At 34.7% G+C, this 25698-nt stretch overlaps 1 pseudogene; it reads right to left on the bottom strand.

The window, feature by feature from the left end:
* The window catches only part of LOC102878297, a 27964-nt pseudogene extending 26004 nt beyond the window's left edge, over nucleotides 1-1960 (bottom strand).
* Between the last annotated feature and the right edge of the window lie 23738 nt (nucleotides 1961-25698).

The following is a 25698-nucleotide window of genomic DNA, read 5'->3' as shown; positions in this document are numbered from 1 at the left end:
GGTTATACATGCATTTTGGCTGCTTAATTCTTCCATTATGTGTCCCTTATCTTTTGCAATGTGTTTATTCTTTTCTTTAAGCTTTATTTTCAGAGTATAACTCACATACTAACCCATGTCAGAATTTTTAAACACAATTTCTATCAACAGTTACTGTTAACAGCATGTTTCAGGAAAAAAATTGTTTAGAAAGCGTAGTTATATAGTAGGAAAATGCATACATCTCCTTGGAAAACAGCATTTTATGACATCAAGGAAATAGTTTATTTTTTATTAATAGTATAATAGGACTGTAAATGCTTCTGTTGTGTTCTTTTTAAATTGTCATTAGTAGTATTCAGCACAGTTTCACTTTAGTATATGACAAAACAGCATTTCAAGCAATCTATCTTTTTGATTCTGTGTGTCTCTAAGAATGGCCTTGTTTGTTTTTCTATATCCATAATTAGCTCCCTTCATATGATTTGTTTGTTCCTTTTTTAGCAATGTTTGTGAAAACAGTAGGGAGGGAGGAGAAAGATGTCTAGTAAAAGGATTAGGAATCTAATATTATGATGAAATGATGAAAATAACCCCTAGAGGATTCTGGCTTGATGGTAAAATAGAATACCTAAGGATAACCATTTTTTGGATAATCAGGCTACACAACTTATCAGGAAGACAATTGTTCTTTAGCATCAGTTTCTTTACCAACATGGAAGGGATCTACCAACTTTACCCAGAAAAGTAATTTCCAAGTCTATTTTGATTAGCAGCCTTTCTTTCCTGCCTCACCTTCACACATAGACCTTGCAGCCACATTGAGCTTCACCCCCCTGCAGCCCCTACCCCAGCCCACGCTGCCTCTTTTTGCTACATTCTCCTGCCTTCTTAGCTCCAAAGTAATGGAATAAAGAAATTATCTTTATTACTATCGACTTGAGTTTAGAGAGGTTCAGAGGAGGCTCTGTGTGGGATAATAGAACTTGTCTCCTATGCATTGCCATATTAGAGGAATGAGTATTTCCATCTTTAAAGTGAATATGACTGTAAGAAATGGGGGTAGTAAGTAGGCAATAGTTTCATCTATTTTCTGAATAATCCAGAAATCTCATAACCTTTAGAATATCTCTAGAAAAAGTCTTCATGCTGTTCATCTCCTCTCCCCCACCCTATTCCTCTCCATTACTACCCACAGTTTAAAACTGTATGAGAAACACAGAGACTATGTCTACCTTTCCGCCCTATCAAAGAGATATAAAACACAGAAATAGTAACATTCTTTTTTATACTCATATGGAATGATTCTGGAAGAGCCAATTAATTTGGCTCTGCCTGTCCATTGAGAAACAAACAAAAATATTTTCCCCTGGGGCTATTTTAGTTAATGTTTATTGTTAAATTTATATCTTTCTTGGGGCTTAAAAACAGTGATATAGAAGTGCAACCAAATTTTTTGTAAATGCATTTAAACTAACTAGAGATGTACATGCAGAATATTAAGCGAAAAATTGAAGTTCCCTCTGTTACCTAAAATCTGTCAAACACAGCCGCTCCTAGGTCTTCATTTTTAAAGCTGTAGATTCTTTTTATTACTCAAAAAAAAAAGCTTTGTTAAAAGAAATTTAGCTTTCTGACTCTGTGCTTGTGCCTTCAATACTTTCACAATGATTTTCTGTTCATCAATAAGGAAAAGCACATTTGATGCTGTCACGAACACATTTAGTACACATGGAACCACAATAGGCCCTGCCGACATTTTTTTTTTTTCCCGTTTTAGACAATCTCATAAGAACTTTAAGTCTCCCAGCACCAACTCTTCGAAGTTAGCTCAGTGCCCACTATATGCAGATTTTGGTGCTTTCCCAACCTTCTTGGTAAAGAGGTAAACAATTCTATCACCAGGGATTTGGGACAGCCTAGTTTTGTTAGAGGCTGTATTGTAGGACAATCTATGGCAGTGGGTCAAACGCTGGACCATTCTGAATTAATTCTTCATGGCCTTTGGTTCCTTAGTTTATATAAAACTATTGTATACAATGGACAAATGGACTCTACAGTTACCTGAAGCTTATAACAATTCTTAAAAATGAAAGATGGCTCTACTCAATGACATAATATAGTTCTTTGAACATTAGCGATTCTGGTCTAAACTCATTCATAATTAGTTATACTGTAGAACTAAATAAATTTTCTGCTAGGTGGCAGTTTCTTTTCAGGCACCTAATGACAGAAAAATAGATTTGTTCCTTTCAATCTTTGTATTTCCTTTTTAGCTGCCTTGGCAATTTTTTTTTTTTTTTTCAGAATGAAATGCATTCCTACTAGACTCCATTGGGAAGACTTAAGTGTTAACCATACTAGGCCACTGAGAAATGAAAATGAGAAAAACCAAATGAGAAAAAAAAGAAGGGAAAAGGAACTAAGAAAGTAGTAAGGAGGCAGAGAAGAAACAGAAGAAATTGTTCCCAATCTAATTAAAAAGCAGAAGTCTCAATATAGCATTATATTTCCAATAAGATAGATTTCTCCATGGACATACATTTTGATTTTTGAGAAAGGAGCTGATATTAGAAACTTTGAAAGATTTAAAAATGCGACTGATTTCTGTCAGGTAAGAAATGTTGCCCTAAAAAATCGAATTTAGTAACTTTTTATTCAAAATAAGATGTTCACAGAATAAGAACTGATTGGGAACAGCAACACTCTAAGGCAGAAAAGCTGCCTATATATTTTTTTTTTTTTGAGAAGTAGCAGTAGTTGTTACTTTTTAGAGAGTTGTTCTTTTCCTGAAGAATTATAATTGAGATGATGAAGAAGATAAATTGCATGGATAAGAATTGAAGAGTACAGGTATTTCAAGGATAAAAAAATCTCCGCCCCTTCTCTCTCTCTCTTTTTTTTTTTTTTTTTTGCAAAAGATGATAGAAGTTTCATTTTGTGTCCAGAAAGACAGTTCTTAAATGTTTGACTCAGTTGCTAAAGAAAAACAGTGTTTCAAGTTCAGTACAACAAATTCCTTAAAGCAGGGTCCCCAATCCCGTGGGCTGCAGACTGGTACCGGTCCATGGCCTGTTAGGAACTGGACCACACAGTATGTGGTAGAGGTGAGTAGTGGGCGAGTGAGCAAAGCTTCATCTGTATTTGCAGCCACTCCCCAGCAATAGCATCATCGCCTTAGCTTCACCTCAGATCATCAGCCATTAGATTCTTATAGGAGCAACCAGTCCCTGATGCCAAAAAGTTTGGGGACTGCTGTCTTTAAAGGTTATGCAGTTACTAAGTAGCAGTTAAGTATTGACATTAAATATATCAATTTCTCTTTTTACTCCTGCCTTTTCTTTGTTAACATGGCATCTACATGCCCTTTCTACTACTATTTTCTGTGTACATACTGATGTATGATGTCAGCACCCAAAAGGTGTTACTGTAATAGGTAACATGGCAAATGTTATTTGAGCTCCAGGAGTACCCAGGTTTGCATCTCTAAATGCTACATTGAAAATTTTAATACCAATTGTTGTACAAGATTAATTTATCTACTGCATGTAATTCATTAGCAGCACCAGTTTAGGGTAGCTGTCTGCTGGGGATTGATGACAGTATTCCGTTGTGGCTCTCAAAAAAGTCACATTATATTGCAAAGTTTTACACAGTAAATTCTTCACCTTCTTCTCAAGTATAATGTTTAGCTAGAGTTACTAATGGTTATGGTAAGACAGGTGAAAGTTCAGTAAAACACATTCACTGATATTTAACCCAAATAGAATCTAATTGCAAAATCTTAGAACTGGCAGTGTCCTTTTTTTTTTTAAGCTATTAAATTTTGAGATTGTGTGTTGTACAGAAATAAATAACTAGAATGGTCAAAAATGGCCTTCATATTGCTCAATGTAATGGACATATTTTCATCCTCATTTATTTGACCTGTTAGCAGCTTTTTTTTTTTTTTTTTTTAATTTTACCCTTCCTCCCACCCCTCTTCCCCTTTGGCAACCATCAGCTTGTTCTCTGTATCTATGACCCTGTTTCTGTTTTGTTTTGTTGTGTTTATTGATTTGTTTTATTTTTTTTAGATTCCACATATAACTGAAATCATATAGTATTTGTATTTCTCTGTCTGCTTATTTCACTTAGCATTAATACCCTCTAGGTCATCCATGTTGTGGCAAATGGCAATATTTCACTCTTTTTTGTTGCTGAGTAGTATCCCATTGACTCTATAAACCATATCTTTATTCATCTATCTATTAATAGACATCTAGGTTACTTCCATATTTTGATTTTTATAAATAATGTTGCAATGAACATACGAATATATATATCTTTTTGAATTGGTGTTTCTGTTTTCTTTGGATAAATTCTTGGAACTGGAATTACTAGGCTGTATGGCAACTCTATTTTTAATTTTTTGAGGAATCATCATACTGTTTTCCATAGTGGCCACACCAATTTACAATCCTGTCAACAGTGTATAAGGGTTTCCCTGTCTCCACATCCTCACAAACACTTTTTATTTGTTGATTTTTAAATAGCCATTCTGACAGGTTTAGGTCATGTCTCATTGTGGTTTTGCTTTGCATTTCCCTGATAGTTAGTGATGTTGAGCATCTTTTCATATGTCTGTTGGCCATCTGTATGTCTTCTTTGGAGAAATGTTTATACAGGTCCTCTGTCCATTTTTCAATTGATTTTTTTTTTGTTTTGTTTTTTGGTGTTGATATGCATGTTCTTTATAAATTTTGAATTTTAAGCCCTTATTAGATGTATCATTGGTGAATATCTTCTTCAATTTAGTAGGTTTTCTTTACTGTGTAAAAATTTTTAGTTTGATATAGTCCCATTTGTTTATTGTTTATTTTTCTTCTGTTTCCCTTGCCTGAGGAGACATGTCAGAAAAATATTACTAAGATAATGTCAGAGAGTTTCCTTCTAGTTTTATGGTTTCTTCTAGGAGTTTTAAGTCTTTAATCCATTTTGAATTTATGCTTGTATATGGTGTAAGAATATGGTCTGGTTCCATTTTTTTGCATGTAAATGTCTCAACACCATTTATTGAATAGACTGTCTTTACCCCATTGTATACTCTAATGTCTTTGTCATAGATTAATTGACCATATAGATGTGGGTTTATTTCTGGGTTCTCTATTCTGTTCCATTGACCTATGTATCTGTTTTTATGCCAGTACCATGCTGTTTTGATTACTGTAGCCTTGTAGTATTGTTTGATATTAGATAGCGTGATACCTCTAACTTTGTTCTTGTTTCTCAAGATTGCCGTGGCTATTCAGAGTCCTTTGTGGTTCCATACAAATTTTAGAATTCTTTGTTCTAGTTCTGTGAAAAATGCCATTGGTATTTTGACAGGGATTGCACTGAATCTATAGATTGCTTTGGGTAGTATGGACATTTTAACAATGTTAATTCTTCCTATCCATGAACATGCTATATGCTTCCATTTAATCGTATCTTGAATTTCTTTCTTCAGTGTCATAATTTTCTGAATATAGGTCTTATATGTCCTTAGTTAAATTTATTCCTAGCTATTTTATTTTTTTTGACGCAATTATACATAGGATTGTTTTCTTAATGTCATCTTTCTGATAATTCGTAATTGGTTTTTAAAATGCAACTGATTTCTGAATATTAATTTCATATTGTGCTACTTTATTGAATATATTGATAGTTCTAATAGTTTTTTTTGGTGGAATCTTTGAGGTTCTCTCTATATAGTATGCCATCTGTAAATAATGATAATTTTACTTCTTCCTTTCCAATTTGGATGGCATTTATTTATTTATTTGTTTGTTTGTTTGTTTATATTTGATTGCTATAGCTAGGACTTCTAATGCTATGTTGAACAAAAGTGGTGAAGGTAGACATCCTTGTCTTGTTCCTGATCTTAAGGAAAATGCTTTTAACTTTTCACCATTGAGTATGATGTTAGCTGTGGGTTTGTCATTTATCGACTTTATTATGTTGAGGTATGTTCCCCCTATTCCCACTTTGCTGAGAGTTTTTATCATAAATTGATACTAGATTTTGTCAAATGCTTTTTACGCATCTATGGATATGATCATATGATTTTTATACTTCATTTTTTTTTATGTAATGTATCACGTTAATTGATTTGTAGAAATTAAACCTACTTTGCATCCCAGGAATAAATCCCTCTTGATTGGAGTATATGATATTTTAAATGTACTGCCGAATTTCATTTGCTAATATTTTTTTGAGAATTTTTGGATCTATATTCATCAGGGATATCGACCTATAATTTGTGTGTGTATGTGTGTGTGCGTGTGCGTGTGCTTGTGTGTGTGTGTGTGTGTGTGTGTGTGTGTGTGATGCCTTTGGCTTTGGAATCAGGGTAATGATGGTCTCATAAAATGAGGTTGGGAGCTGTCCATCTTCTTGAATTTTTTGGAGTAGCTTGAGAAGGATAGGTGATAATTCTTTGAATACTTGGTAAAATTTATCTTTGAAACTATCTGGTCCAGGACTTTTGTTTGTTGGGAGTTTTTTGATCACTGTTTTGATTTTGTTGGTAGTAAGTGGTCTGTTCAGATTTTCTGTTTCTTCTTGATTCAGTTTTGGAGGATTGTTTGTTTTTAGGAATTTATCCATTTCTTCCAGATTTTCCAATTTGTCAGCATATAATTATCCATAGTGTTTTCTTATAACCCTTTATATTTCTGTTATGTCAGTTGTCACTTCTTTTTCATTTCTGATTTTATTTATTTGAGTCCTCTCTTTTTTTAATCTTGGTTAAAGATTTATCAATTTTGTTTATCTTTTCAAAGAACCAGCTCTTGGTTTCTTTGATTTTTTTGTGTGTTGTTTATTTAGATTCTATTTTGGGTCATTGTGCTTTTGTTTTTATTTGTCTAAAGGTATCTTAAGATTTCTTTTATGATCTCATTAGTAACCCATTCATTGTTTAGTAGCATGTTATTTATCCTCCATATGTTTGTGTGTTTTTCAGGGTTTTTTTTTCTTGTAATTGATTTCTATTTTCATACCATTGTGGTTATAGGAGATACTGGATGTGATTGCAGTTTACTTATATTTATTGAGACTTGTTTTTTGGCCCAACATGGTCTATCTTGGAAAATGTTCCATATGCACTTGAAAAGAATCTATATTCTGCTGTTTTGGGGTGAGATGCTCTGAAAACATCAATTAAATCCATCTAGTCTAATGTGTCATTTAAGATGCTGTTTCCTTGTTGATTTTCTGTCTGGATATCAATCCCTTGATGTCAATGGAGTGTTAAAGTCCTCTACTATGACTGTATTACTGTTAATCCCTCCTTTTATGTCAGTTAATATTTCCTTTATGTATTTCGGTGTTTCTTTGTTGGGTGCATAAATGTTTACAAAGGTTATATTCTGTTGTTGGATTGATCCCTTTATCATTATATAATATACTTCTTTGTCTCTTATTACAGCCTTTGTTTTAAAGTCATTTTGTCTAAGTATTGCTACCCCAGCTTTTTTGTTTGTTTGTTTGTTGCCATTTACATGAAATATCATTTTCCATCTCTTTCAGTTTGTGCGTGTCTTTTCCATCTGATATGGGTCTCTTTATGTATGGGTCTTGTTTTCTTATTCAATTAGCTATCCTATGGTTTTTAATTGCAGCATTTAACCATTTACATTTCAATTGATTATTGATAGATATGTAGTTATTGCCATTTTATTGTTCATATTTGTATTCTTCCCCCCTTATTCCTTCTTCTTCTTAAAGAAATCTCTTTAACATTTCTTGTAATACTGGTCTGATAGTGATAAATTTTTTCTTTTAGCTTTTTCTTGTCTGAGAAGATCTTTGTCTCTCTTTTAATTTTAAATAATAGCCTTGCCAAATAGAGGAGTCTTGGTTGTTACTTTTCATCACCTTGAATATTTTATGCCAATTCCTTCTGGTCTGCAAAGTTTCTGTTGAGAAATCAGCTGACAGTCTTATGAGAGCTCCCTTGTAGGTAACTAACTGCCTTTCTCTTGCTGCTTCTAGATTCTCTCTTTGTCTTTAACCTCTGGAATTTTAATTATGATGTGTCTTGGTGTGAGCCTCTCTGGGTTTGGAACTCTCTGTGCTTCCCGAATATTATGTCTGTTTCCTTCACCAGGTTAGGGAATTTTTTTTGTCATTCTTCAAATAGGTTCTCAGTCCCTTGTTTTCTCTCTTCTCTTTCTCATATCTCTTTGATGTGAATGTTGTTATGCTTGATATAGTCCCAGAGGTCTCTTAAACTTCCTCATTTTTAAAAATTCTTTTTTTCTTTTTGCTATTCTGATTGGGTGTTTTCTGCTACATTGTCTTTCAAATTGTGGATTTGATTCACTGCTTCATCTAATCTTCTGTTATTTCCTTCCTGTGTATTCTTCATTTCATTTCAGTTATTATAGTCTTAATTTCTGACTGGTTCTTTTTATGGTTTCTATGTTATTTTTTATGCTTTCTATCTTTTTGTTGAAGTTCTCACTGAGATTATCTATTCTTTACTTAAGTTCATTGAGCAACTTTATAACCAGTGTTTTGAACTCTGTATTTGGTAGGTTGCTTGTCTCCGTTTCATTTATTAGTTCTTTTTGTGAAGTTTTCTCTTGTTCTTTAATTTGGGACATGTTTCTTTTATTCTTCATGTGGGCTGCCTCTCTGTGTTTGTTTCAATGTATTAGGTAGATCTGCTACATTTCCCAGTCTCAGTAGTCTTATGTAGTAGGTGTTCTGTGGAGTCCAGTGACACAGTCTCCCTGGATGCTTGAGCTAGATACTCCCAGAATGTCCCTTGTGTGGTCTGTGTCACCCTCCTTTGTAGCTGAGCCTCGATTGCTGTTTGCATATCAGTGGATGGGACTGATCCTTAGACTGACTGGCTGTAAGGACTGACCACAACCATAGTATATGAACAGTTGTGGGGTAGGATTTGCCCCAGCATGCTCTGGTGACTGCTGAGACCACCCTTTGGGTGAGTCACTTGTGGGGCTAATCAAGTGGTGTGTTGTTGTGGTCTGGAGACGGCCACTGGACATGTTGGTTCTAGGGCCTCTTGGGAGGGCCTCTTATGCAGGCCAAGTTCTGTCACTGCCTGGACTGGCCCAGGGCTACCTAGTAGGAGCTACATAGCGATCTGTGGTTGGTCACTGCTTATGCTGGACCTGGGGGTGTGTGGGAGAGGCCATACTGTGAACCAAGGCTGGCCACCACTAGTACTGGGCCTCGGGCAGCTCAGCAAAAGGTATCTCAAGGCCTGCCACAACCTGCTAGCTGCCTATATTGTTTAGCTGCTTGAAGAACCTCGGGCAGTAAGTGAGGTAGGTGAGGCGGGATCTCAGGGAGTAACCAGGGTAGGGCAGTGGTGTTCACCAGGTTAGTGCAGATTCAGACTTGGCACAAGATCTGAGCCTGGGACCAGCCGAAAGGCTCGCAGCTTGTCAAGGCCATCTGACACCTGCCTGGGGTCCCCGGGTCCCTGAGAGCTGTCCAAGTAAGTCTGTAGTGTGGGCCAGTCCCAGCAGACCACCTGCCGACTACCAAAAATGCCTCCAGGGGTGTATGAGTTGGGTTGAGTGGAGCCTCAGGGAGCCACCAGGGTGGAGCCAGTGGATTTCATCAGGCCAATGCAGATTCAAAGCAGATTAAGGCTTTGTGATGGCGGGGAGTGCTCAACACAAGCAAGATGGTACCTGCCCACCAACTACACAAGGGGAGGGCTCAAAACAGGGACACTGGCGGTTGTCCCTTCAGCCCTTGCCTTGTAACCACATAACTTTTTTTTCCCTATATGTCTCTGGCACTCCCAAGCTGCTGTCCAGGGTGAATACTTGGAAATGAGAGAGTCCGTGAATGGGCCCTTTAAGAGGAATGCCTGGGTTTTCTGCAATCTTCCATCTTATCCTGATGGGTGGAATTCTGGTGGATTTTCACAGCCAAATGTTGTGAGGACTCCTTTTCCCAGACCTGGTGCCCTGGGTTGGGGAACCCAGTGTAGGGCTGAGACCCCTTGCTCTTCAGGGGAGACCTCTGCAACTGGGGTATTCCTCCTTATTCTCATGTGGGTGTGGGATCAGACTGCATTTCACATTTTCAACCCCCCTACCAGTCTCGTCATGGCTTCTTCTTTATATCCTTAGTTATAGGTCTTCTGTTCAGCTAGTCTTTAGATGGTTCTCCAGGTTGATTGTTCTATAACTTAATTGTAGTTTTAATGTAGCCATGAGAGGAGGCAAGCAAAGCATTTACCCATTCTGCCATCTTGACTGGAACTCCCTCTGCTGATTTAATTTAGTTTTTGTTTGTTTGTTTGTTTGTTTGTTAAGTTGTATGATTTCCTTGTATATTTTGGATATTCACCCCTTATCAGATGTATCATCTGTGAATATCTGCTCCCATTCAGTAGTTTATCTTTTTGTTTTGTTGATGGTTTCCTTTTTGTGCAAAAGCTTTTTAGTTTGATAGTCCCATTTGTTTATTTTTTCTTTTGTCTCCCTTACCTGAGATGACATATCCCAAAATAGCAATGCCAGATAATTTACTGCTGATGTTTTCTTCTAGAAACTTTATGGCTTTGGTTCTTACATTTAAGTCTTTAATCCATTTTGAGTTTTATTTTCATGTATGGTGTAAGAAAGTGATCTAATTTTATTTTTTACATGTATCTGTTCAATTTTTCCAACACACTTTTTGAAGAGACTATCTTTATCTCATTGTGTATTCTTGCCTCTCTTGTCTCCTTAGATTAAGTGACCATGTAAGTTAGGATTTATTTCTGAGCTCTTTATTCTATTCCATTGATCTATATATTTGTTTTTATACCAGTACCATACTGCTTTGATTATCATAGCTTTGTAGTATAGTTTGAAATTAGGGAGCATGATTTCTTTCTCTCACTTTATTCTTTCTCTTGTTTTTTTTTTTTTTTTAGATATTCGGAGTCTGTGTTTCCATATAAATTTTAGAATTAGTTGTTCTAGTTCTGAAAAGAATGCCATTGGTATTTTAATAGAGATTACAGTGAATCTGTTTATTGCTTTAGGTAGTAAGGACATTTTAGCACTATTAATTCTTCCAGTTCATGAGCACAGTATATCTTTTCATTTATTTACAGAACTGGCAGTGCTCTTAAAGTTCATAGATTCTCATCTCCATATTGTAGGAATGAAAAAAAAATAAGGTTTAAAATAGAATTTCCAAGACCCCAAGTTACTGGAAGAATAAATATACATAATACACATCATTAATTTTTACAATTCAATTAGTGTTATATTGTATTACTCTAAGTAAAACATAGAAACTTTGCAACTATATAGGCTCATTTCTACTACTACTTACCACTATATATGTAGTCCGTGTGTGTAATTTTTTTTGCTTTATTCTAAAATTTAATGCAAGATCAGTTTTGAAACTCTTTTAATTTTGTTTAAAGAAAGAAAGTGGAGAGTAGAAGGTATTATGGATGAAATAATATAAATAAAATAAGAATTAAAACTATAAAGTAGCATATTTTAATAACCTATAAAATAAATAATAAATAACAGTAATAAAAATAAGAAAATAAATATTTTCTCAAAAATTGTGGAAAATTTATGAGTGAAATGAGGCAAAAATATTTTTAAGTTTATAGCCTTAATTATAATATGTTTAAAAATGCAAAAGATGCAAGACAATCCTTTTTGATTAACTGATTTGTTGAAAAGATAAACATATCAAAAGAATGTTTTCAGAAGCTGCATCAAGATTCTTTTTTTCTAGCATATCAGACTGAGACTGAGAGGAGAATCAAGCCAGCCATCTAGTTTTATTGCCAATGGTTTTGTAACTTTGTAGTCAAGCAGGAGCACAGAAAGGTCTTTGTCCTTTGGGCATCCTGAGACTGATGACAGCTATTTTATGACTAGGTCATTTAGTTGAACTAAAATTAACTGGATAGTGGTACTTTAGTTGTGTAGGTAGGGAAACAGCAGTGCGTTCAGCCACTTTATTCAACTCTTCTTGTGAAGTCAGAAGTTGTCTGGCCTTGTATGGAAAAATCAATAAGGCATTTATAAACCTTCATAAAAGAAAATATTTTTGAAAGGGGAATATGTCAGTTACATGGAGAGATGACCCTGTATGAAGGTGGGAAGGGTTAGAGTAAGTGGATTAAGCAACAGTGACTACAGGGAACACATGCCAGTATTTTTTATTTATGTTAGTGTTCATGTAGTGAGCACTATCTGGAGAATAGCAGTGTTTTTCAAACCCTATTGATGAAGCCTTGCACACACATGGTGGCATTAGAAAGTTGCTGGAGTGTGCTATGCTGACAGGCTCTGTTTGAGAGTAGCTGATGATCTTTTTATTTCTTAAGGGATGCCCGATACAGTCTTTATAGTTTGTATGGATGATATTTTAGTTCAGATTTCCTGGCTCACACATAAGGTGATTTTCTTTTTAAAATTATTGCACAGTCAAAGTTACTGTTGACTAAGTTTTAGATTTGAATGTTTAGTCTTCCTTCTCTCTCTTTTCTCACTGTTCTCGTTTCCACATGATTATTTAGGATGAGCCTAGTTGTCATGGACTTGTTAGATTATCAAATATAGGACATGACTCATTTATTTTAACTTTAATTAAAATATAATTAATATTTTAACCGGCCCACATTTGCACAACATTTTCAGTACCTTTAATTTTGGTGTTCTTAATTATATGAGGGCATTAATGCTGTTGAAATAAGTTATTATTGGATTCAAGAACATGATAAAGTATAAAATATAGATGTATATCTGTTTTATGAATGCATGCTTCCCTATTGAAGAATTTTTAGCATTATAAGAATTAAGTATATTTTCTCAAAGTACAAACATGTTTATATGAGACACTGTACAAGTGGATGGGCCTCTAGGCTGAATTTGTTCATATGCCCCTTGAAGCTTTGTTGTTGTATGTTATATAATTTTCACCACCAAAGCTACTTTTTAATTTGTAAATGTGAAATGGGCTGGATCAAAGTCTTAGAAGATTCAAGGAATCTAATCCAATTTGATGTAGAGCAAAACACAATTTAAAATCTAAATAATTCCTCAACTCAGGAAGCTGCTTTCTGATTTACTTATTTTCTAGTCATCACAAAGCAAGACTCCTGCTGTAATTTTCTCGTCCTAAAGATAGGTATCTCTTCTATGCATCTCTTTGCAACCTCAAAAATATTATACTTGTACTGGTTCACTTGATTTAGTGGCCTGGAAATTTGAAAATGAGGTTGTCTGTTAAAGGTGACCCCCTGCAGTGGCTTTGGCAGCACAGAGTGTACCAGAGCAGGGATCAGCAATGTCAGGAAGCCCCTTGAAAGACCACTGGTGCCAAAATGATTGGGCAGAGCAGCAAAAGCTGATTTCCTTACACTGAAGCTCTTCTGCCCCAGGCATCTTCCTCTGACTATCACCCCATTAATGCACAGCAATTTCTGGGCAGCCTTCAAGTCATCACCTTTTGAAAAACAACAGACGGGTTAACTGGCTTGAGGTCACTCAGTGAGTCAGAGCAGAGCTAGGGTTAAGTCCCCAGTCTCTTTATACTCAACCTGGTACACGACCAAATACATAGGCTATGGCTCCATCAGCATTTCTAATGCTTGGGAATAAGCTCATTAAAACAGCTCTATACTGATTAAACCAGGTTTATAACAAATTTCTTTCTTTTTCTTCCTTTTTTCCTTCCTTTCCTCTTTCTTCCCTCCCTCCCTCTTCCTTCCATCTTTATCTTCTCTCTCTCTCTCTCATTTTTCCTTCCTTTATTCCTTTTTTCCTCTCTCTCTCTCCTTTTCCTTCTCCTCTTTACCTCTCTTCTTCTGTCCTCCCTGACTCTCTCTCTGTTTTAAGACGCTGGATTGATCATGTACTACTTATTATACAAATCTGCAGAGATGCTTCCTAATTATACTGCTAATTTCTCTGTGTAGCCTCCTTATGTCAAATGATAATCTTCCCATATCTCATCACATTTTATTGTTAAAATGTAAAATTTGAAATTAAAACATAAGATTTACCTTGACTTTTAGAAAATACATTATTTTTTTTCTTAAATGGCTGTTCTGATTCCATATGCGACTTGCCATATTTAAACAGCAGCTACTCTTTGATTATATGTGGGAAAGAAGGGAAATCGCATTTCATTGATATATGCACACATGAAAAAAAGTGACTTTAGTTGACAGTTCAAACCATTGAATTTATAACCAAGCTATCATCCAAAGACACTTGAATGATAGCAAAATTAACTACTGAGTTTAAGTACTTCCTTCTGACCAGTTGTCAAAGTGAATAGAATAAAGGGCATTTGAGATAGAGGGAGAGGAAAGGGAGAGGAGAGGGAGAAAGAGAGGGAGAAGGAGAAAAGGTAGTTTAAAGAACTGGAATTAATTTTATAAACAATTTGGAAAGACAGATAATAGACTTAACTGAATAACAGCCTCTCAAATAAGTGGTTTGTAATTTTTAAAAAATTTGTTTCTGGACCTGGACTCTTAAAAATTTTGTAATGTTATGAGCTCCCAGAAACATACATATGCACTCATACAATTTTTAATACAATTTTAGGGAATTTTTGAACTTCCTTAAAGCCCATTTAAGACCATAAGTTAAAGAATCTTATACTTAATTAAAATACCTTGAAAAAAACCTAGAAAACCTAGAATAAACATTCCTAGCCCAAATATTTCTAAATAATATTGAACTTAAACTAAGAATTTTTAGGTGCATCAGGTGAACCTCTGATTCACTTTCTCATATATTGTCTTACTAATTGTAAAAGGTACTAACTCTCACTTTTGAAATCCCCATTCCTCTTATGCTGTTGCTCTATAAAATAGTGCTCTTAATTAATTAGTGTCATGATAGAATTCAGCAATGAAAAAAATTGTGAGAAATCATTTTGAATTTATAATGCAACATTTGGTCATTAGATTAGGACAAATCTTAAACTTAAAAAGTGAAACTACTATTAAAAATTTCCAAAGAAAATTCTATAACTATTTTCAATAGTTCATGTCATTATTTAATACTTTCTTGTAAGAAAAGGAAAATTTTCTTTATATATGACCTAAATTCTTCATACTTCAGATTAAATAGTTATTATTTTTTTTTATCATCACTGAGAAGTGAACACAGCTGGACGACAACTTCTGTGTAATAGTGCTCAGAGAGGTAACTTATTTTTTTAATCAACTAAAATATGTAGATAATAGGTTGTTTTGATTGTATATTTAGTCTTGATCAGCTCCTAAAAGATTTTGCTGTGATTTAAACTGCTTGAATTTCAGCTTACGAACCAGAGTTTCTTTGGAACAAGCAAAACATGTTAAAATAGCAATTACTTTCGTAATTGCAAATAGCTGAAAGTTCTTGGATTTTTGATGCTCTTATTCTAGGTTTGATTTTCAATATGTTTTTGATTGCCTCCCTCAAATTTCTTTGCATTTTCTTGTAGTTTTATTTTTTTAAAACCATGTTTATAGTTTTAAGCTCATCAGGGAAAAAATGGAAGTCAGTTGGCAGATGAAACAGGAATGAAGTAAAAGAAAAATTTACCAATCTCTAAAGATGCCATATCCTTTTTAAAGAACTCCTTTCAAATAATAGTATTATATTTTCCTGATAACTTTCTGTTTATTTTCGTTTAATATGTTAATTAAATTTCTTGTGGATTCTTTGCAAACTCAACCTGTGTTACAGTTAAAGGGATCAAGCTTTCATCAAGAAAAAATATCAGTTTGGTTTTCGTTCCCCACCCTACCTCTTTCTTTTCTAATGATGGCTGGAAGAAGTTCTTACATTTTCATGATATCCTTGTTACTAAGCCATTGATCCTTGCAAGTGTAATACACAATAAAAAATGTTCTTCAAGGGGAAGTACGTCCTTGCTATTTCTGTAGATTACTCAGGGTGGCACATGCTCTATTCAAAAGGTCTCTCTCAGTCCTTTTCTTTTTTTCTAATCATGACTTTGTATACTGATTTCATGTCCTTAACTACAAGTCTCTACTCTTAAGACAGTATATTTTTAATTCAATGAGACCTTTAAAATTGCTTTAGCAAGATATTAATTAAAAATAAGAATTCTCTGAATTATTTTTGTGCATTTCTTTTCTCATAAATTATTTTAATATTTTATACTCAGTTGTTGCAGCAGATGACACAAGATCACAGTCTCACAAACACACATGATAAACATAATGCCACAATATTAGAAATCAATAGTGTGCGTTTTATGGTATACTGTACCTAAAATATACAATAGGGTGACTTACATAAATCATTTATTCCCAGTCATGATTGATGACCTCATAACTCACATGTGATGGGGCAAAGCAGAGCCCCAAACGAGTTATGAAATGTCATCAATAACAAGTGGAAACAAATGATTTATCCAGTGTCACAGCCCATTGTATGTTCAGTTTATGCAACAGCAGTTAATGATCAAAACACCCAAAATAGGTGCAGCTTGTATTTTATCCATCATATATGCACATACTCTTCCTACACTGTTTTACACTAGGTTAATGCTTATTGGCCATGAAGAAAATGATCAAAGTTGAAATAGGAATTATGGGTGATGGAGAAGATGTAATCTTTATATATATAAATCTTTTTGGAATCTCTTTCCTCTTGACTAGGTTTCCCCCTTTATTTCTTTTTAAAATATCTTTCCATTTTCTAGCAAGGAAAACATAAAAAGGAATATTTGCAGCTATGTAATTCAAATTGTTTCTTTTTTAGTTGACATTCTAGTAATTCAAATTGTTTCTTTTTTAGTTGACATTCTAGAAGAGAGAAAAGTTAGCATGATTTTTAAAGTTAAAGGATGTTATATGACTTTAATGCTATTTTTTCCCCATATGACTTTTTTCTGAGTATATAGCTAGGACCAAGGAGTTTTATATTTCCATTTTCAAATGCAGTATGAATCTGACCATTAAGTTATTTTTTTTCCCAACTTTTATCCTATGTATCCTATGTGCATTTAAAAGTCCTTCATGTTTCCTGTAGAAATTGTATTTACAACATTAAAGTGCATTTATGTCCTCATTACAAACTTAGAGATATATTTCACTAAGGTCAGAGATATTGGTGGTTGTTGGAAGCTTGTATTGAGGTTAATTTTACGAGGCTCACGTTTCAGACTAAAATTGATATTAACTTTTGGGAAAAAAATGCAGTTTAAAAGAGAATGTCAAGTTTGTTCTTTTGAACTGAATTAAATCTGTCCCTATGATACTCTCCTTCAATATTTGTAATACTGATTTACTAAGAACCCCAGAATCTTGTGAGATAGAACTTTATCAAGTGAGTTTAAGAAATCATAAAAATGAATGTCATGCTCTGCTGATTATTGTATAAAGTTAAGCAACTCTAGGTTTTACTTGAAATGAACAATTAGACAAAAGGTAAAGGCACAATTAGGCATTAAGATATCTTCCTGAGTCTTAGCAGTTATGGAAAATACATACGGTTTGTAGACATTTTATGAAAGCACATATGTGTCAAACTCTACACTTCCCTTTTTATTCCTCTGAAATATATCTCCAAAATATACCCTGAATCTGCCTACTTTTTCAAATGTCCACTGTCATCATTGTACTCTTAGCAAATGCCCTTTTTCCCCCATACCATTTACTATGGAAGCTTTCAAACTTGATTCTCTATTTCCTCTTGTCTTCCATCAACACATTCTGTATAGAGCAGCCCTATGTAATCTTCTACAAATGCAGTACTCCCTGCAACAGGTTTTCAGTGTCTATGCAATACATTTAGCATAAATCCAAACCCCTCTAACTGGATCTGTAATTGATTCCTACCTACATAATCTGGTCCCTGTATAACTCTCTAGCCTGATCATGATCCATTTTCCCTTTCACTTTAGCTACATGTCCTTTTTACATTTCCTGAAAGGGGCTGAACTCTCTACTGCTTTGGGGGGTTTTCCTGTTCTAGCCCCTCTTCTTGGAGTTTGTCCTTCTGCCTGGCTATATCACCTGTTCATAATTCAGGTCTCTTCTAAAATAGTTCTCTCAGAGAAGTCTTCCTTGAATCCTGATCTAAATCAGGCCCCCATTGTAATCTGTCATTCTACTTTTCCTTCACAGTGTATATCACAATTTTAATTGTATACTTATCTCTGTGATTATTTGTTCAATACATGTCTCCCCATCTAAGCTTTCAGTTCCATAAAGGAGAGCACATAGTCTTACCCATTGCTTCTCCTCAGTATCTACCACAGTAACTGGCACCTTATAAACCCTTAATAAATACTTCTTTTTTTTTCTTTTTTAAAAAAAAAAAAAAGGAGAGTTAAGGTTTGAAAGTGATGCAGTAAAAAAATTTACTAATTTTGAATAATTTCTCATTTATTGATTACCTACTACATGATGACTACAAAACATAATACTGTGGAGTTTCACTAAAGGATCCAAAAATCCATTTTTTATTCTTAGAAAACTGATACTAGATATGAGCACTATAAACAAATTCAAGTATTTATTGAATAGAAATGGGTAGAAGAGAGGCAGAGCAAACTATGGAAGTTTTCTTGATTTTGGTAAGCTTGAGTTTCAGTTTAAAAATATGAGGAAAAGATTAGCCAGTGAGAACAGAATGAACATTGTTATTTCCCATGTTTTACCATACATACAATCATGAGTGCACAAATTACTAAAAAGTTTCTACTTTTCTATGGACCAAATAGTGTCCCTCCAAAATTCATATGTTGAAGCCTTAAGCCCCAATATGATAGTATTTGGAGATGAGGCCTTTGGGAGATAATTAGATTTAGATGAGGTTATCAGAGTGGAGTCCTTATGATGGGATTCATGCTCTTGAAGAAACTCCAGAGAGCTTACTCTCTATATACACACATTGAAGAAAGGCCATGTGCAAGAAAGCAGCTGTCTACAAGTCAGGAAGAGAGCTCTCATTAGGATTTAACCATGCTGACACACTGACCTCGGACTTCCAACCTCTATAACTGTGAGGAAATACATTTTTGTTGTTTAAAAAAACACCCAGTCTTGAGCTCGAGCTGGATAAGATACATGGTCTTACCTGAGGGTCTGCTTTTCCTGAGTGGAACATTTTTTTGGTTTGAGAAATCCAAAACTAAAATGCAGGTTTCATCTAAGCTAAGAGCTATAAAAATGAGAGTGATTACTTATCAGCAATGCACTTTGGTAGAACTGTCTAATGTCATAGGTATACGAAGGTGGTATAGATACCTCCTAGAGATTTTACTTACTAGTATACTGAAAATAATTAATACTAATAATTATGATGCAATGCTAGACTCTATCAATAAGAATATAGTACCTGAAATCAAGGAGATAATAATTCTCCTTTTTTCGGAACTGGTTAGCCTTCAACTAGAGTTCTGATTTTGTTTAGGGTACCATATTAATAACTTAGAGCATTGATTTGCTAAGGTAAATATTCATTAGAATTTACCGGGAAAAAATTAAAAAATGTAAATTGCTAAAACTTACCCCCAAATTACTGATCACGATCTATATGAGTGAGACTAGAAATTCATGTTTAAGAAAACAAACTCAATATTGGGAAATATTGAACTGAAGGATATGGAGCACATGGGATGATAAGAAGGCATAAAATTATGTCTTAGCTGGAAGGTTTGAAAGATTTGGAGACATTTATTCTGGGAAAGATAAGACATTATTGCTGTCAGTATTTGAAATCTTGGCAGATAGAAGAAAAACATTACTTGATCTCTGTAATTCAGAGGGCATATTTGGATTAATGTGTAGAAAATTTAGGTAGTATGATTGGGCCTCAACAAGAAGCTTCATTAGTTTCTCATGTTGTTCATTGAATGGGTTGCATTGGTAATTATTGAGATCTCTCTTACTGGATATATTTAAGTAAAGGCTGAACAACCTCAAAGGGAAGGGTATGTGAAAAACTTCCCAATGCATTATTTCTTTCCAAAGGAGTAAGTAGTGGAATAGATGTCAGAATTTTCAGTCATGTGAATAACAGAATATCTGTTTTAAAAAATCTCCTATGTCTCTAGCATGTATGATATAAATAGAAATGTGTATGTTCTAACTATGTTGGTCTTAGAAATTTTTTCCATCAATTATTCCTTTGTTTCAAGGATTGAAGTTTGCTGATCAAATGAAGATATCTTGTGAGAAGGTAATTGAATAAGCCATTTTCAATTGCTAACTTCAACAGAGATTACTGAGGGAATATAATGCAGAAAAGCTCATTTGTGAAGGTGTGAATGGAAATTGGTGAATTAAAAATATGAGCTCTGTCAAGTCAGCAAAGGTTTGCTAAAATGGAATCCTAGCTTTATAGAGGATGGGGAGTTGAGTTAGGGCACTGAGCACCTCAAAGGCAGTATCGTGTGGGAAAGAGGGGTTGGAAAAAACCTGAAACTAAATTCCTAGGCCTCATTTTCTTGCTTAGAGCTATCCCTGATCCTCGCTTTCTTCATACTCAGTTATTAGGGAACCCTTTTTTCTTTTCCATGCCTATACCTCTGATTAGAATTTGTCCAATTTCATTAAATTTTATAGTAGCGGGTGATAAAATTAGGTGATTTCTTTTTGGAGTTGAGTAGTAGGAATTACAGGTGTTCACACTTGCAATAGGACGTTTGTAGATCAGTACTTAAATCTGGGTTTCCTAGATGTCACCAATTGAGCCTGTTAAATAGTATGAGAGTTTGAGATTGGGTAGCAGTCTCTAAGATGCAGCAATTTGTGTTAACTGTACCTTTCTTGTGGTTGGGCAATTGTGCATGATGACACCCTGGTGGAAAAAAGAGGATTCTTTCTTGCCAGATTCAGGAAGACACCTGAATCCAAGCCTGTGCATGAAGTTGCTAGTCAGAGCAAAAAAATGGCTTTCTCTGCTCTCATCTCTCTACTGGCTTTCCAGGCTTTCCATGTACAATATTTGTCCTTTAAAGTAGCCTTACTTTTATTTTGATTTCACCAAAATAAGGACGTTTGGAGGATGTGGGGAAGAAGAGAAAGAAAATACAATGAAATTCCCTGTGTCATTCTAGACATGGCTCTAGGGACTTCCTCTTGTACATTAAAATGATTTAGTGATGTATTTATTTATGAATGATTTCTTGCCTTATTGTCATTTGTATTTAAGATAACTTATAAAAATAATGCAACAAAAACTATAATAATCAGGAGAAGGTAGTATAGAAATCAACATAGAACAGAGTTTCACAATCCTGATTGCAAACCAGTATTATCTTTTATGTTATTTTGTTTTCACTACAGATAACCAAGTCCTACCCCCAGATCTTTTATCAGAATCTTTAAAATCTGAGCCAGGGTCATATGTAATTTTAAAAGGCAGATTTGATATGTAGCCAGAGTCGAGAACAGATTTCTTATGTCAGGAATTTAGCTAGATGTTCTGGCTCAGGGTCCCTCGGGCAGTCAGGGAATCAGCAGGGTCAGCTTACGTAAATGGCTTCATTTGAAACCGGCTATTTTCAAGGGGCCTTACTTAGTTTCTTGTCACTTGACTCTCTCCATAGGCTGTTTGGGTTTCCTCATAACATGGCAGCAGACTCCCTCAAAGCAAGTGATACAAGAGAAGGAAGAAGGCAGGAGTCACAATTTCTTTTATAACCTTGCTTTGGAAGTGACATTCTACTGGTCAAACAGACTAACACTGATACAGTGTGGGAGGGTGCTATATAAGGTTATGAATACTAGGAGGCAGAGATCATTGGGGACTATCTTGCAGGGTGGTTACCATACCTACTATGACTCATGATAGCTCTCACTTGATTATTCAGGGAACAATTGTTGGGATTTTGCCAGCTGCCAAGAATGTCTATTTCCACTATACACTCAGAAACTGGAGAAATAACTACAGAATATGTTTTCAGAAACACTGAACTGAATGAGAGATGGGCTTGGGTCAAAACTTCATTTATCACACGACTACAATGAGCCTCTTCTCTGACTATAGGTCAGAATGGGTCCCCAAGAATTAATTTTAGCTCAGAGCCCATGTTGAAAATCTTCAAAAGGTCTGAGTATTTCTCTTTGCTCAATGTACAGTCACTACAGTAAATGGCTGCTGTTATTTTGGGGAAGACTGGGAAGTGGTATTATTGTAGGTTCTTCCACATAGGTACCTGGCCTTCTAAGTGAGAATCTGTGCTTTTCTGTTAGGGTGACTCAAGTCAGGCCTCTGTTTACTCTACGTAGAGGTTTTTATCATACAGATCAAGTAAGGTTGCTCATTTATTTTACTTATAAAGACCCTATGGTCAACTAGTCATTGTCAAAGTGTGTTAACAGTTTGTTCTCTCTAGCCCTAATACCTATTGTGGTAGCTGTAATCTCTTTGCCTCTGCTAGTTAAGTCTCTGCCACCCTTGGATCTTATCGTGCCTACTGAAGTCAAGGACTCAATTTCAATAGCAATTTGTACCACCTTATTCTCTGCTTTCAGAGAACAGTTATAACAGTGTTTTCTGAGGATATTGTTGCTTTTTTGACAACTCATGTGTTAATGTCTTTGTGAATGAAGTGTGCTTTGGCATAGGAGAAAGTCTTGCATTCTTTCTTCTGTATGCTACTAAGACATTTCCAGCATTTTTGCCAAATTATTTTAAGTCGCTAGTGGGTTTAGGTATCAGATAACTAACTGATGACATGTTGGCATTTGACTCAGATCTAGAAGAAAACAGGGTATGGCATGAGGAGAATTGACATCCCTTTGTGAGTTAGCAGCCTCAAGTGAGATCCCTGCCAGTTCCTCATGCAAGGTAAGACCAGCCTTATCAGTCAGCGGAAGAGATCTCTGTTGACTCAAGAGGTTTGGTAGGATTTGGGGGTTCTGTGTACTTAAAGATATCTGAATTATCTCAATTGTCACCTTTTTCAATTGTCATCAAATTCTCAAGGTCTACTTTTTCCTAAGCAAGTTTCTGATTTTCATATAAGCAATGTAAGACTTTGCTGTATTTCAGCAGCTGAAGGATCAGATTCTTATTTTGATAATCAGTCCTGTGACAGTAGAGATAAGACATTCTTTTAAGGCAGTCAGAAAAACGTCCTGTTTTCTGCTCATAGCTTAAACAAAGACTTTATGTTAGAGCCTATTATTTTTCTCTTATAAGTCTCCAGTGAAGTTACAAGCAGTTAATCTACCTGACCATTCTTGTATCCTTATATTCATCTTACTCTGTTTCAGAAACTACTGCTTATTTCATTAAAGATGTGCCTTCAGTAGGCAGTTCATTCCAGGTGACCACTGGTGGTAAATGAAGTATCTGTTTTACTACTGGAGACTGTGGTCTACCAGTATTCAACTCCTCGCAACTGGGTTCTCATTTTTTTAAGCAAACTCAGATACTCATCTTTCGGTGTTATATTTACAGTTATTCTTGATAACAATCTATATTAGTCAAGGTTCAGTTGCTGCTAACAGAAACCACTTTTGCTATTTTAAGCAAAAAGAGATTAAATACAAGGAGTTAGGTGCTTACAAAATGTTAGCGTTCTGAGAGGATTAGAGCTAGACTGGGCCTCTAGGGAGACTCCTGGAATAATGTTTTAGAACAGTTCTGCCAAGGAAATTGCAAGCTCTGCTAAAATCAGGAGACTGGGAAATCAAGAATCTTCACCAGAACTGTAGATTCCAGAGCCACACCACAGCTACTAGATCTGACAAAGAAAAAATGTTTGTCTTGTGCATTACAGCCTTTCTTCCATCTAAATAAGTACTGACTTCATGTGTCATGCATCTAATTGGTAATACCTAAACTGCATCTAGGATCTAGATTTAAGGGAACATGAAAAATGAGAGCTCACTAGCCTTTACAATACAAAATTTATTTGAAGTATTTATCACAGTTCTTGCAAATTCACAGTAAATTCTCAAAGAATATTAGTTATTATTACCAAGAAAGTATACGATATGTCATTTTTTTCTTATATGGTCCTTTTTGGCAGAGAATGGTTTTTATGCACATAGGTTTTATTTCCAGTTACCATGTTGGCAGATATCTTCAGATTTTTATACCTACTGAACTCACCATATTGCTGCTCTCATGTAGCTTTCTATAGTGAACCGTTGAATAAGAATTTGAGTTCCTATTTCATAGGTTCTTGTAACAAATTACACAATTCTTCCGCATCCTCCATTTGTTAAACCTATTTTGGTATATTCTAAAGGAAATTAGAAAAGCATAACAAAAGAGTAAATAGGAAAAATGCATTGTGTTTTGAAATTCCAAGAAGTGGATGCTTATAATGTATTCAAAGTATCTTTAGGGTGATATTTGTATATGGTCAGTCACAGTTTCCTATCTCTTGCTTAATTTCATAGATTGCCTCATTTATTTATTATTACTAAAGTATCTGACAGAGTAAACAGTGTCAGGATTTAGATGCTTAGCTAAGTAATAATAAAAATTCATATATTGATTGTAAATGCTAAACCCAAACTATAATTCTTATATAGTGGCCTAAATATTGACTAAGTTGTACAGATGTGAAAGAAAAGTAGTTCTAAAAACATTGACATTTTATAGAAGGTTAGGGCTAGAAACGATGTTAAAGATCATCTAGTCTAATCTCATTTCATACTTGGAGAGACTGAGAAACAGAGCTGAAGTGAACTGTCCAGAGTCATAAAATTGGTTGATTATCAGGCCCCAAATAGAAATCATTCTCTTTGAAGTTTAGTCTACTCCATGGCTCTAGCTACTGTAAATACCTTTTCCTTTTAATATTCTTAGTATTCATTACCTAGTTACTCTTGATATATGTTTCTTTGAAAGTACTAAGAAAATCATGTTTCAATTAGTTTCAGTGTTAAAATCCATTCATGTAGCAAAATATTTTGTGTATTTTTCTGCTGCTTAAAATGAAGATTTTGAAGAAGACTTGTAAATGTTTGCAGAATAATTTGCCTTCCAATAGTGGTGTATCAACACTTTCTTTTCTGGAGAATTTTTTGTTGCCCAATAACTGCTTTTTCAAATTCAGTGGAATGGAACATCAGTGGCATTTGGTGATTAATTAGTTCCAAAAAGTGTTAGTTCCCTAAGGATAGCCTGTTAGATACTTTCCAGGTCATTTAAAAAAAGAAATCTATTGTTTATATTTATAGGTGGAGGCACACTGAATTTAGATTGGTTATAAAGCACATGAAAATTTGCTACATCTGCAAGTCTCATTGGTAATCCTCTAATACAATAATCCCAAGCAACAATCCAAGTTTACATTTGACAACAGAGATATGAGAACTTGCCTATTCGATTCTATGTTATGTTAAATATTCTTTGTACTTTCTTTTTAGATTCTTGCAATAGTCAGTATCATTTGTTCCAAATATTTTATCTTAAAGTTCCTAGAGAATTAATTCCTTTCTGCATTTTGAAGGATTCTGTTAAATTAATGGGTGAATTGTGTAAATGTTTAGCACTAGTCCTGTTTAGGACTGTGGAAACCAGTAGATCAAAGTTACAATTTAATTTAACCCCTGAAGTCATTTCCCATGATGTTGGCATGAATTACGTAGCAACTGTACATTGTCCTTTAAAATATTTTTAAGCTGTTTTTCATGTTTGAAAATCATTACTTGATCTTGGTGCTGATACAGTAGCTTTAACATATACAGTGAAACTAAGAGATTCTTGGCAGAAACCTTGATGGAAAGACAGAGAACACTTT

Source organism: Pteropus alecto, unplaced genomic scaffold (genome assembly GCF_000325575.1).
Source record: "Pteropus alecto unplaced genomic scaffold, ASM32557v1 scaffold7, whole genome shotgun sequence".
Classification (NCBI taxonomy): Eukaryota; Metazoa; Chordata; class Mammalia; order Chiroptera; family Pteropodidae; genus Pteropus; species Pteropus alecto.
The sequence above is the reverse complement of the archived record's forward strand: the minus strand, read 5'-3'. Positions and strand labels throughout refer to the sequence as shown.